Genomic DNA, 14,200 nt, shown 5'->3' on the forward strand with positions numbered 1-14,200 from the left:
TCTCTGCAGGTTATTATTTTAATATCACTTAACAGGCAGATTACCAACTGACAACGTCGTCAGTACGGTCCCCTAAGATTATAAGATAACCAACAACGTTCAGATCTATTCGCAATAACTTTTTATTAATGATATTTTAAATTATGTTATACATTTTAATTCTATATGTTTATTTAAATGCTGCGTGACTTTGAAGTGTTTTAATGCGCATGCGCGTAATCAAACACTGGAGCGCGCACGTGTGCTGCGCAAGGGCAGATGGAAACCAGAAACGTCATCAACAACTGACAAACAACAAAACTCCCGTCTCTCGCTGTTGGTTTCACTGCTTTCAGGTAAGTTTAGTCAACAAAATCTCACAAATAATACACACAAACGTCCCTGACACATTTCTTACGTGTAATTGACACGCTTCTGTTGAATATTTACTTTAAAGAAATGGTTTTGTGTCTTTGAAAAAGTCCGTTAGCATCTAAGCTAACCGGTTTCAGAAGAGAACGTTAGGCCTAAGTTACGTTAAGTTAAGGTCTTATTTATGAAAGTTTGGGTTTTTAAACACATATTTAGTGTAGATAACAGTTTTTTTATAGTTTTGCTGGTAATTTGTCAATGGGTGATTGGAAGTAAGCTAATTTATTTAACCTAAAAGAATGCACTGTATTGTTAACTTAATCAGTGACGTCACTTAGCAATATTGCTAAAATGTGATTTCAGAATAGCGAGAGAGAAAAAAAATCCTCTACAACAAGGGGTGAGTTATTGTTTAATCATGATAATAATTCCAAATGCATTTATTTCACAATATATTATCTTAAGATTTTTATATATTTATCTTTTCTGCATTTCACCTCTGTTCTAGCTTGGTTCCTTTTATTAAACCAATCCCATGTAATATTGTTGGCTCTGTGACAAATAGCTTGTTATGTTCCTAGATCATCATGCTGTGATGGCCTGCTGCACCCCCCCCTGTCCAAGACAATCTCCATGGCTATGAACCATATGACTAGTAAGCAAAACCACCTCAAACATACAGTGCACTACTGTTCAAAGGTTTGGGGTCTGTAAGATTTATGCTTTTGAAATAAGTCTCACATTTTAACATCATTAACCCCAGGGTTTTTCAGTGAGATTGTCCTTGAGAAGCCTGTAGGCTAAATAATCAGCTAAATAATAGGTGACTAATACAGTATTATAATGGTCATAGTTATAATAATAATTCATTTAACTATTATGATAACATGATATCCTGATCATTAGTATATTTTATTTTATTTCTTTAGGTCTGTTTTGAATTATGTTGGCCAATGAGACTGACACCATACTGTCCAACTCAAAGGTATTTATGTATTTGTATGTTTTTTTTTATTGATCAATACTGAAATTCTTTGTACTTTTAAATGCTGAATGTGGTTCAGGGGGTCGACAACTTTAGGCAGTTATTTTTCACAGATATCTTGGGCAGCTGTGGCTCATACTCTTAGCCTTTAAAAATGTTTGAATTGATATCCCCAATGCAATATCAGGGGGTAAATATATCATTAGAGTTCTTAAAGTTATGGCTTTGCTCTTGTTACCAGATGAGATATAATCCCTATTGTTTGGCCCTGTGATTCTTCAGGACAAGACCTTGATGCCATCCATAGTCAGTAGATGAAGAAGGTAAGTTTAGCCCATCTTGTCAAAATGCCCATCTTGGCGAGTTTCCTCGTAAACAGTCTTGTGTGTTTTAAACAGAAAGAAAACAGATGCGTGTCATTTATATTAGGTCTGCGCATTCGTCTTAAAGGGACAGTAGCCTAACGCAGGGGTTCCCAAACTTTTTCGTTCTAGGACCCACCTAGACAAGTATAATCAATCTCAAGACCCACTTGCACTGGTGCTACCAACTTTCTCAGTTGGTCGCACCAGCATGATTTGGTCGCACATTTTTCTTTTTTTTTGCTACATGCCATGGGATTAATCAATGCATGCTGATGGTCTTAATCTGCATTCCCTAGTTTTGCACTGATGTAAAAAGACTGACAGTGACAAGCCTTCATGTTAGCAAAATATTATAAACTTTTAACTCTTAAAAAAACTTTTAAAAACATGTGTGTTCTTTAATGTTTGATTATAAATTTACCGTCTTCACATAGGGATGGGAAATGATAAGATTTTATCAATAATAATGCCACTGACGATTCTGATTATCGATCCGATTCTTTAACGATTCTCTTATCGATTCTTGATGGCACTGTGTGGAAAAATGTAGTCATATGCTTTAAAAAAAACAAGGGGTTTTATTTATTTTAAAGCAGGGGTCACCAAACTTTTTTCTCTGGGGGCCACATTATCGTTCCTGACTGTGATGGGGGGGGGCCGGGTCAGCTATATAACATAGAATTGTATGACCCAGACCAAAATGACCACCAGCAGGCCTCATTGTGTAGTAGAGATTACTAGCCTGGCACAGCCATCCCCACTACTATATCAACACTTGATTCCTGGCACATATTTGTTTATCTTTACTAGTGGTTTGCAAAAGTAGTAATCGAGTCTTCACACTTTGTTTTAATTAAAGTTATTCTTCACTTTAAAAATAATCATTGGTCCACTATTCTTTGAAAACTCTGCACTCTCTATTAGGGGTGGAACGGTACACAGAAGTCACGGTTCGGTTCATACCTCGGTTCAGACATCACGGTTCGGTACGAGTTCGGTACAATGGAGGGAAAAGCAAAACAAAAATGCAGAAGGCTTGTGCATGTCTCAGGCTGTCCCACCAAAGGAAAATAAATTACTTAAGCCTTGTATTTTTTTAAATAAGTTTTATTAATAAAGTAAAGGCATAGAACCAGTTTATTTGTAGTGCACTGACAGTAGTTTTATATAATTAGTTTATTAATTAAATTAATAAAAAGACAAAAAGACCTTGAGATATGTTTGGTAATTGTACCTGAATGAATTGAAAATGAATTTGCTACATTTCAGAATAATATATTTGTTTTCTTTAAAATTTTAATTCACAGTAACTTAAACACTTTGCAGTTTGAATGATGTCCTGTAAAAACGAAATGACGGAGTATGTTTTTATGTTTCTACTGTTCGATCACACCCGCGCCTCACTCACACACACACACAAATATAAGTAAACACTTTGCGACTTTTCGATCGCGCCCACACCTCTCTCTCAACATATTCAAGCATTGCAATCTTTACATCGCATTCGCAGCCTGCTTCAGAGCTTCAGAGCTGAGGCGGACCTACAGATTAGGTGTCCCTAAAGAACCCGCGTATCTAACAGTAGTTCCGCATTGCATTCATTAATTTGCACGCAAGTTTTATTTATATTTATATAATAGGCCATGACGACTTTTGGGGATTGCCTCATAGGGCCGGTTAAAGTAGTGGGGGGCAGAGGGGCTTGGGGGCCAGTCAAAAGGGGGTGGCGGGCCTGAGTCGGCCCGCGGGCCTTAGTTTGGTGACCCATGTTTTAAAGCTTAAGCTTGAGTAAGCAAACTGTACTTTTTATGTAATTTATGTAATCAATAGAACTTTATTGTAAAGTGTTACTGATTCAAACGTCTCCTGAGTTCACTGTTGGAAAGATCAGTTGTCCATTCATTAAAATGAATCGTTCAAAGGAGTCATTAGTTTGCGAATTGGACGTGTCATGCGCGTTGTGTGATTCTCCCAGCAGTTAGGACATAGACATCCAAGATTTGTGTCAACACAGAAAACATTTCATCACTGGATAGTTTTTTTCGTTTAATTAAAGTGTTGTTTTATGTCAGCTGAATGTCTGGAACGCTTTTCAGAGAAGATAAGGCAACAACTTATTTAGCACAATTCACACCCAGCGGTAATTGAGGAAGAAAAAAAAAAATCTCCGAATGCTCCACATGAAACTTTGGTCTTCCGACCTTTTACCACCGTGTCGATTTATTTTGATTAATATGTGCGAGGGAGAGAGAGCAAGACAGCGCTTAGTTTGGAGACGGTGAAGTATTTTTTACACTTTCGCCTGGCTCCGAAGAGAGAGAGAGCGCGCGCGCGACCGAGTACTCTCTCTGCTCGTTCTTTCAGTTAAACATGCACTGTGACTCTGTCACAAGCGCAGCAGTTCATCTACATTACTCAGCGATCAAATAACACTTTGGCGGGCGCTAAAACTCATAGTCGTTTGGTCATTAATCGGACTGGTTTTGTTTCACTCATCGTAACGTAAATTTAGCTGCAGCTAAGTGCCTTTGTGCGACCCACCTTTTCTCACTGTGTGACCCACAAGTGGGTCGCGACCCACAGTTTGAAAACCACTGGCCTAACGTACCCGCAGCTGTTTGTGTCGCCAGTGGTGATCAAACATCAAAAGAGAAAATGACTTGTAGCTTTAGCAAAGATACATTTAATTAATTTATAGTTATTTTATTTTTACAGTGAAGACTTATTTTACATTTTGATAATTCAGTTTCTGTACCTGATGTTTTCAGATTTAACTGAAAAACATAATGCACTGCTTATTTCAACTGTGTTTTTCTTCTATTGTATTTATCTATGCTTGTTATCTATTGTAATTTTCTATGCAGGTTCACTACTCTACAAAATCCCCCCAATAGGGGTTATGCGGAGCGCCCAGCGGTCGAACCGGAAAGAGGTCTAAGCATTTCTGCTTTTCACTTCTGTACACATCTGCAGCGGTAGCTGATCTCGGTTTACTGTTAATTTTCACTTATTACACTAAAATTCTTATTTCTGTTTTAATTAAAATGTCACGAATGCTAAAATATCAGAAAAGGGAACATCCGAACAGCAGTTTTTGTTGTGTGCCGATCTGCTCTATGTCGGAGAAAATGAGTAGTACAGAAGTACAAATGGGTTCTGTACTCATAAAGTGACATCAACATTCACGTCAGCAGTAGCATTCGCCATCAGGCAAATGTTATTTGAATAAACTCCTGATGTACTTACAAACTTTCCAATGCCTGGTTTAATGAGTACAGAACCTATTTGTACTACTGTAGAAGTTTGGTACCATTCTGGGCATTATTAGTGGGGTAATTTACGAGATACAAACCTGGAGCCGCGCATGCACTAAACCATACGGCTGATATCTCTAAATAAACTCTACATTTTTCAATATTGTGCAGCCCTAATATTGAGCATATCTTAAAGTGAACTTGGAATGATAATTTGTGATACCAGATGAGATGTATGTATGATAGATTTTGAACTGTAATATTTTTTTTTTTTTTTTCAGGTTTTCTGGGATCCCAGCGGAAGGCATCAGATGTTGGCCTGGACAGATGTTCCTGTAAACTACACTGACCTTTGCTTTTGCATGGATGGCTGATTATTACCATGTTCTGTGAGGGCATCATTATAGCAAAACTGAGCACCTGTGACAGTGGAATTTGTAGGTGTAAAGTCACAGATAAAAAAAAAAAATTTATAGTAGTTTCAAACTTTTTTGCTCTTTCTCTCTCATAAACACAGCAGTTACAGGTTTTCAAATTCTTCATTGGAGGTGAGACTTATACGTTATATGTAGAGCGAATTCGCAGGTCAGAGTTCACTAGACTTGAATATTATTTTCTCTGTTTTTTATTTGACTTCAGAGTCGAAAGTGGGCTTAAAGGGTACATAGGCTTAATGGGTATCCTTACCCCTATATAAAACATTCCTTTTTTGATTTGTAGTCTGAAATAATAAATAGTGCAATATAAATAAATGCAATGTAGTGTTTTCAAATATATACATTTTTCTATACACATTGATGCTGAAATATCTGAATAAATACACGATACCAGCAGCGCTCGTGCTCTCATATCTCCTACAGCTTGTGACACACAATCCCACCTCACTCTTTTCATTTGCTCAGGATGAATATTAATGCCATTACAGGGCTTGAATTTTGGCATGGGATTGTGTGTACATGTAACGCGTTGTCTTTTTATTTTCTTGTTAAATTTGCAGATGGTTTTGGGAGTTTAAATGTTTTGAGCGGAGTGAAGATTGGCACATTCATGTATATTGTATATAAATGAAGACTTTTTCAATTTTGTTCTAAGTTATAGGCTACAGTTTGCAAAAAGATAGTTTTAATTAAAATGTTTGTGCAGTTTTATTTATTGAAATATTTTCATGTTTGAAATATTAAATGTAAATTACTGTTCCTGAATACATTTTGCTAACGCTGTTTTTGATGACTTATTTTAGGTTGATAATTAAACAATGAATCAACAAAAACATGGATTGTGTGCTGATTTATTTATTTAATACAAACTGATTGATTTACTTATTAATGATAGTTTCTGTAAATTCAATTTATTGTAATAATATATTCATAGGATTTTTAAGTGTTTGAACAATAAACAATGTAGAATATGTTGTTTGTAGACCTATAATTTGTGTACAGGCATATCAGGATGTGTAGACGTTAGGAGAACCTTCCGGGAACGTTCCGAGAACCTTCCGGGAACGTTCCGAGAACCTTCCGGGAACGTTCCGAGAACCTACCGGGAACGTTCTGGGAACGTTCCCCTAACCTATAGGGAACGTTCTATTAACGTAAAGAAAACTTTCCTGGCTAACCAATAGGGAACGTTCTTGGGAACGTTCCGGGAACGTTCTGGGAACCAAAAACTAACGTTCCCAGAACGTAAAATTGTTAGCTGGGATGCTCCCAGTTTTATTCATTATCCAGGTAAATGACAACAAGCCTATATATTTCTGTTTCATACCCAGCTTTGTGTGGTGAGTTTGGTGGTTTATTGCTGAGTGGATACAATACAAAATAAAACTGATTTGTGGTGTGCTAAGGTAAAAAGTAAGACTTTTAGTAAGACATAAGGAAAGAGTATTGATACTTCAGAAGGCATAACTCTCTCTCTCTCAAAAGTGAGATAATTAAAAGGAGAGTGGATAAATACATTGAAGAGTCAATATTTCCATTAAAATGTCATACGATGTAATCTGATGATGATACTATCAGATTGTGAGCATAAGGTGAAAGTGACATGTGAAGGTAACCCATACTTGGAATTTGTCCTCTGCATGTAACTCATCCAAGTTAGTGCACACACAATAGGAGCAGTGAGTAGTGAAAACACACTGCAATCGTGGACACACACCCAAAACATTGGGCAGCCATTTTGCTGAGGCGCCCAGAGAGCGATTGGGGGTTAGGTGCCTTGCTAAAGGGCACCTCAGTCATTTCTTGCTGGTATTGAAGATTGAACCTGCATCCTTCGGGTTACCAGTCTGACTCTTTAACCATTAGGCCACAAAGAAACAAAGCATTTCGAAATGATTTAGATATCAAGAACATGTTGTCACTTATCGCAGTCTCAGAAAGGTTTAATGCACTCCATCGTTGTGTTGATAGTGTTTTTGATGGACGAGTTAAAAAATTTGGCAACACTTTAGAAAATTGTTCCGTCATTAATTAATAACTACAGGAGCAAATGAGTAAAGCAATATTACCATTCTAGTAACTACTATTAACTAACAAGAGACTCTGATTAATGAATTAGTGAGTAATAGCACAGTTGAATGAGGTAGTTCACTATTGCTAATCAATACTATATTTTTCACACCTTCAAGAGGACTAAGAACTATACAGGTTTATAGTTTATGCATTATTTACATTATGTATAGATAATTCTAAAGTAAAGATCATGGTAATCTACTAGTAATGAATCTCACTACATCCTTCTAGGAATTACTAATTATTTGGAACAGACAGTAAAGTGAAAAGCATGATAACCCTAGTAATTACTGATGTCATTGAGCTTTTTGTAAGGTTTTGGATAGTAATTGCTTCTAACGGATTTAGGTATGCTTGAGTCATTACTAGTGGTTTACCATGATCTTCACTTTAGAATACTGTTGTGTAAATGATCACTAATTCCTTTAGAAGGATGTAGTAACGCTTGAGTCATCATTACTGTACATTATTATTACACAAAAGACATGTGAGCACATGGCACAAAGAAACAGACAGTGCTCACACCAAACTAAACAAAAAACAAGAGCACATGGCCAGCGAACACAATCACAAGCCATGTGCTCAAACAAAAAAAAGACAGGAACACGCAGCTAATGAGAACACTTATAAGCCGCGTGTTCACACAAAACATGACAACATGAAAGCACGCAGTCAGTGAAAAACACAAGCTGTGTGTTACACAGCACAAGACAGAACATAACATCCACAGAACACAACAACAACACACGCGGACAGAAGAGCATACGTCTCGGACGAACTTGAAACCGCACGCTGACCATAACAAGACGATATGAGTGTCAGAACTCTGTCACCAAACCAAGAATAAACACTGCGAAGTGACCTGACAGGATGCCTCTAACCAACCCTGCTCCTGAAGGACCCCCAACACTGCACGTTTTCTTTGTCTCCCTAATCAAACACACCTGATTCAACTCATCGGCTCATTATCACATGGGTTAATGAGCTGATGAGTTGAATCAGGTGTGTTTGATTAGGGAGATAAAGAAAACGTGCCGTGATGGGGGTCCTTGCGGAGCAGGTTTGGGAACCACTGCTCTAAGACCCCCATGCTATGTACTACCGCTTTTTGCAGATCCAAAAGTGTATCTGAATTTACCAACCTTTTATCTAAATACTATAAATGTAAGTCTAAATTACATCTAGATAAAAGACATTTCTAAATCATCCACTGAGTTAAATAATAGATAAATAACAGCAAAAACTGTTCCACTGCCACAATCTCCTGCATGAAAAGCTGCTTAAAAGAGGAAAAAGCAACTTTAGCTGTCTTTCCCATTCCACCTCACAAATCTCTCAGCCGGGCAACAAAAAAATCAGGCCATCCGTCCTCTGGTTTGCACCTGTCTTCTGTCGCGTCACGGAAAACTCAGTCCATGCATTTAAGATAATTTATCAACAAATTCAGCCCAGCTCTGCTGAAAGACTAATGAATCCTCTCCTGATAACACTGGCACCTGCTGTAAACTATATGATCAGTCATGACCAGGCTGACAGTACATCTCCCTATCTTAATCTGTGGACCTGTGAACCCTTAACTGACATTCGAAACCTTTGATGGGTGGGAAGCATCAATAGGTGAGGCACACTGAGGCTGGGCCAGGGATTTAGTAATCGTTTGCTAAACCTTGCTAACCTTTCCACAAACAGGTCCGGAACACACACTCTCACATACTGCGAACCAAACATTAAAACACTCCAGAATTGCCAGTTAGTTAGTGTAGACATTTAATGAGGATTTCTTCAGCTATTTTCGAGTTTTTGAATAATGTCATTTATTAATTTTCTTTTTTTTTACCAATGGCAATTGAGTGGTTAAATCTGGTATAAAATCCATTTAATTATTATTATTACATGGCTTGGTTGAATTCTAATGTAGAATTTCTTGATAACAGACCACTGCTAAGTATAACACACCGTTGCCATGAAAAACAGAGCGTTGCTATGGACGCAGGATTCTAACCGTAGAGACGGAACGGACTATTTTCTTTAGCTGAAGCAATACAATCTTTTTTAAATCAATAAACTCCTTTTTAAATCAATAATTTCTGTCAAATTATTGATTTATTTGGTAGGTAGCCATGTAATAAGCGGGATAATGTAGAGCGAGGCGGATGTTATAGCGAATACAACCCCTTCAGACTGATTCAAGACCTCTCCGCTTCACGTCGGGGTTGTATTCGCTATAACAACCGCCTCGTTCTACATTATCCCTTACATAGCGATCGACATGTGACAACGTGTTCGAATAAAAAGAGTATTTTTTCCATTCATTTTTCACATAGGGATTTTAAAAGTCTGCATTAAAGAGTTGTTAGCCATGAACCAAGCCAATCAGCTACGAGGTGGATCACAACACTACAGAATTAGATTTGAAGCAAAAAAAGTGTACCATTTCATTTTTGGACAAAAAGACAACGGTACAAGACTCTTTAGTGAGGGTAATATATCACTCTAAAAAATGCTGGGTTGTTTCAACCCAAGTTTGGGTCAAAAAAATTAAACCAACCGTTGGGATTGTCAATATTTGACCCAAACTTGGGTTGAAAAAAACAGCATTTTTAGAGTGTGCATATATATATAAACATTTCTGTATTTTGAGAGCGTAGAGAGATCGACTCAATTACGTCATTTGCAGTGGTTCATGGGAGTGGGCGGAGCTAAAGAGCTATTTTGGCTAATTCCGCTGTTAAACACAATTATTTTAAAAATAAGCTGAAATAACAAACAGCCTCGATTAACAACCTCATTGCTCACAGTCTGCCTTTAAAGGTTCATAAGTTATCATTCAAAATCAATTTCCCTATATGGAGAAAATGAAATATTCCGCAACCCAACTGTTGCGCTTCATAGGAAGTACTGAGGAAAAAATATCCTCTCCCCTACAGATCTATTGGTTGCATAATGGCCAACACTTGAAAAAAATATATAAAAAAATCCAAAGGCCTGTTTTTTCTTTAGAATAAAATAGAATAAAACTGGCATATGTAAAGTTTCCCTTTTTAGATGCAACATTTATGGGAAGAGAATATTGAAATGAATCATGCAAGGTGATTCACTTTACGTCAATTTACTGGTGTTTTGGCCATTATTTACCGCCCCAAAAAAGCATGTCTTAAAACAGATGCTAATCTGCGCATCTCTTGGTAGATTGCATTGGTCATTATGGAAATGACTTTTGATTGTGTAGTGTTTACCATTTTTTGGTTACCAGACAAACTATTTGTACAGCATACTACAACAAAATACAAAGTATTACGTAGAGGACACTTACTTGAATGAGATATTTTAACAAAATTACAAGCCTTTTCCATTTCGCATTGGCATTCTGTGATCCTCAAAAAAAAGAAAAAGAGAGAGAGACAGAGAAGGTAAAATAATCAAACATAAAAAAATATCCTAAAGTGAACATGTGAGAGGAAACAGGTCCTTCATGTACATCCTTTAAGTGCTGTAGATTTATCTTCTTGATTGATTCTCTGGACAGTGAGCTTTTATCTGTAATTGACCGAAGTGCATCGCTGTCTGTTTCCATTACATTTTCACTTATTTTGACAATGTGCTCTCCACTGCATTCAAATAAGACATGGATCAGGTTGGCGCCGCTGTTTTGCATTTTAGAGACAGCATGAGCGTCCGCCCTTCACTGAATTTGTAAAGTTTGGAATTGTTTAAGGATTTTGGCTGCACTATTATCCTGCACATTGATCAATCAGGCAATTCAGTGAAACCAAGTTAATTGACCTTTCGTTGACCTTTTTAATGCCTAGTGCTGTTCCCTAAAATCAGTTCCAGGATTTTGAATGTTATTTGTGGCATAACATATATGCAACATATACTTTCATTATGTGTGACATATTCTAGAAAAAATATATATTAGTCATGGCTGTGCACTGTATTTCTGGTCTATATTCACAGAAGATACAATGTAAAAAAACAACAAATTTTCAGCATATTTATTAATTATACTGTATATACATGTACAGTCCAGTATATTTATATGTTCATGGTTCGTGGTAGGTGATAGAATGTAGAAATTATTACAGTCTGTGATGTAGCAGCATTGTCCATGTTTGTTGTCTCCATATTTTCTGTGTAAATTATGTTAATTGTGATCATTTGTGTGTAGGGGTGGTAGTGGCGCAATGGATAAGACACATGCCTTTGGTGTGAGAGACCCGGGTTCGAATCCACTGTGAGACACCAATGTGTCCCTGAGCAAGACACTTAACCCCTAGTTGCTCCAGAGGCGTGCGACCTCTGACATATATAGCAATTGTAAGTCGCTTTGAATAAAAGCGTCAGCTAAATGAATAAATGTAAATGTAAATGTAAATGTAGAGTGTTCAATATCAATGTGCCGGGATGAGAGCCCAAAATTCACCAAATGATAACAACCACTTCCCTAACCACAATAATATTGTTTAAAAAATTATATAATAATATGTTTGTGCTCTACTATAAAATATAACCAAAAATAGCATTGTACGTTATGATCACATTTAGGTGTTGTTAATAAATTCTGATTATTTTGTCCATGTATTTTGTCCTCAATTGTTACACCACCAAATTAATCAAAATGAAATTAAGTAGCAATGTGTTGTATTGGCAGTAGCAAGACCCTGTACTTGTTCTACAGCAGCAGCACCAGCAATATATACAGTATATCATGACAACTTGTTCACCATATAATATATTGCTTCTTTGCATTTGTCTTTGTTTTATAGTAATTTGTCAAATCTTACAAATGGTCATTTCCAGATTTATGAATGTTATTTTTGCATCATATACTAGAAATAAGGCCAATAAATCTATCTCTGGCATATATTTAGACCATTAGTGTATTTTTCAAACTAAAATATATATAATAATATCTCATTTATGGTGGTTCACAGATGAGTGTGGACTGATCTGAACCCTGCTATTTCCTAAAGTTGAAACCTAGTGTCAATTTACGGCATGTACAGCATGCCTGACCATATAGACAAGCCTACACCTTCCTTTCCACCCTCATTTCCCCAGGAAGATAAGCAATCTGCTCATCAGATATCCCTGGTGCTGAGTGGGAATACATCTGGCATGCATGTCAATGATAAAAAACGGTTTTGGGAGGCATCCTGTGGAAAAACCTTCTCTTCAAGTGTTTCATTTCCTTAACTGCTCTCACTGCTCTTGTGAAGTCGAGTATGTATGTGTGTTTGCATGTGTATGTGTGTGTGAGAGTGTTTATGCCCCTGTATGCGTTTGTCTAAGGTTATTGTCGGGGCCAGGAGATGCGTAAGTAAACTCGTTTGTACGAACATGGTGGATATCCCTCCCAAGGAAACATCTCACAAAACTCTTGGCCACTTCCTCATTGTTGGATTTATATGGAACAGACAGCATTACTGTTCCTTGATGTTACATGCCACAGCACTTTCAAAGCCAAGCTGACGCAGTAACATCCGGAAATGCTAACGCTAAAGTGCTCTAAATTGTTTATGCCAAAACACTAAATTGTTTATACCTAAAACAATTAAAACAACTTAATACCCTGATATAACATGTTATGTTTTCATTATGCTAGCACAGGATGTTCAACCTAAAAATTGACAGGTTGAAACTGGCTGTACGGAAAGGCACATTTACACTTAATGAAGCACATTTGATGCTTATGTGCTCATAAACAGACTTAACCGGTGTTCACAGCTAAATACTACAAAAGATTCAACACAAAATGTAGAGGTTAACATAGGGCATTCACTGAGGTTACTACATGAATATACAAACCAAAGCACAAATCCATCCACATACCGCTTCAGATTTTTTTATTTGCTCCAGAATCAGATGCTATTGAGCATGTTTTGTTTTTAGCATCACAGAGCATGTTAACAACCAAGACAGCATGCTTATTTGCTCATACGGATGCATAGTTAATTCACATACACGAGGCACAGGCTGCACAGTCTGGTGAATGATTAAACGCATGCTGAGATATGTTGCATGGACATTTGACTCAGCAAGAAAGCTACATGGAGTTTACTGCTTTCATATTGTCTTATCTGATTGAAATGAACTGTGCTTTGCTGAATGGCATTCTGTACATACTGTACATAGTTTAGTTATACACTCACCTAAAGGATTATTAGGAACACCATACTAATACTGTGTTTGACCCCCTTTCGCCTTCAGAACTGCCTTAATTCTACGTGGCATTGATTCAACAAGGTGCTGAAAGCACGAAGCTCCCGTTCCACCATGGTGCTTTGTGACATGGTGCATTATCCTGCTGGAAGTAGCCATCAGAGGATGGGTACATGGTGGTCTTAAAGGGATGGACATGGTCAGAAACAATGCTCAGGTAGGCCGTGGCATTTAAACGATGCCCAATTGGTACTAAGGGGCCTAAAGTGTGCCAAGAAAACATTCCCCACACCATTACACCACCGCCACCAGCCTGCACAGTGGTAACAAGGCATGATGGATCCATGTTCTCATTCTGTTTACGCCAAATTCTGACTCTACCATCTGAATGTCTCAACAGAAATCGAGACTCATCAGACCAGGCAACATTTTTCCAGTCTTCAACTGTCCAATTTTGGTGAGCTCGTGCAAATTGTAGCCTCTTTTTCCTATTTGTAGTGGAGATGAGTGGTACCCGATGGGGTCTTTGCTGTTGTAGCCCATCCGCCTCAAGGTTGTGCGTGTTGTGGCTTC

General features: G+C 37.5%; 1 long non-coding RNA gene across 2 annotated transcripts; it reads left to right on the forward strand.

Annotated features, from left to right (window-relative positions):
- The first annotated feature begins 293 nt into the window (after positions 1 to 293).
- On the forward strand, positions 294 to 2,487 carry LOC309477984. Of its 2 annotated transcripts, XR_014198719.1 has the most exons (4): positions 294 to 335; positions 715 to 751; positions 933 to 1,006; positions 1,281 to 2,487. It is a non-coding gene; the product is annotated as an uncharacterized lncRNA (long non-coding RNA). The 2 variants fall into 2 exon arrangements; XR_014198720.1 differs by lacking the exons at positions 294 to 335; positions 715 to 751; positions 933 to 1,006 and adding an exon at positions 1,022 to 1,174.
- The last annotated feature ends 11,713 nt before the right edge of the window (positions 2,488 to 14,200 follow it).

This window comes from Leuciscus leuciscus (genome assembly GCF_965113295.1).
Source record: "Leuciscus leuciscus genome assembly, chromosome: 16".
Taxonomy (NCBI): Eukaryota; Metazoa; Chordata; class Actinopteri; order Cypriniformes; family Leuciscidae; genus Leuciscus; species Leuciscus leuciscus.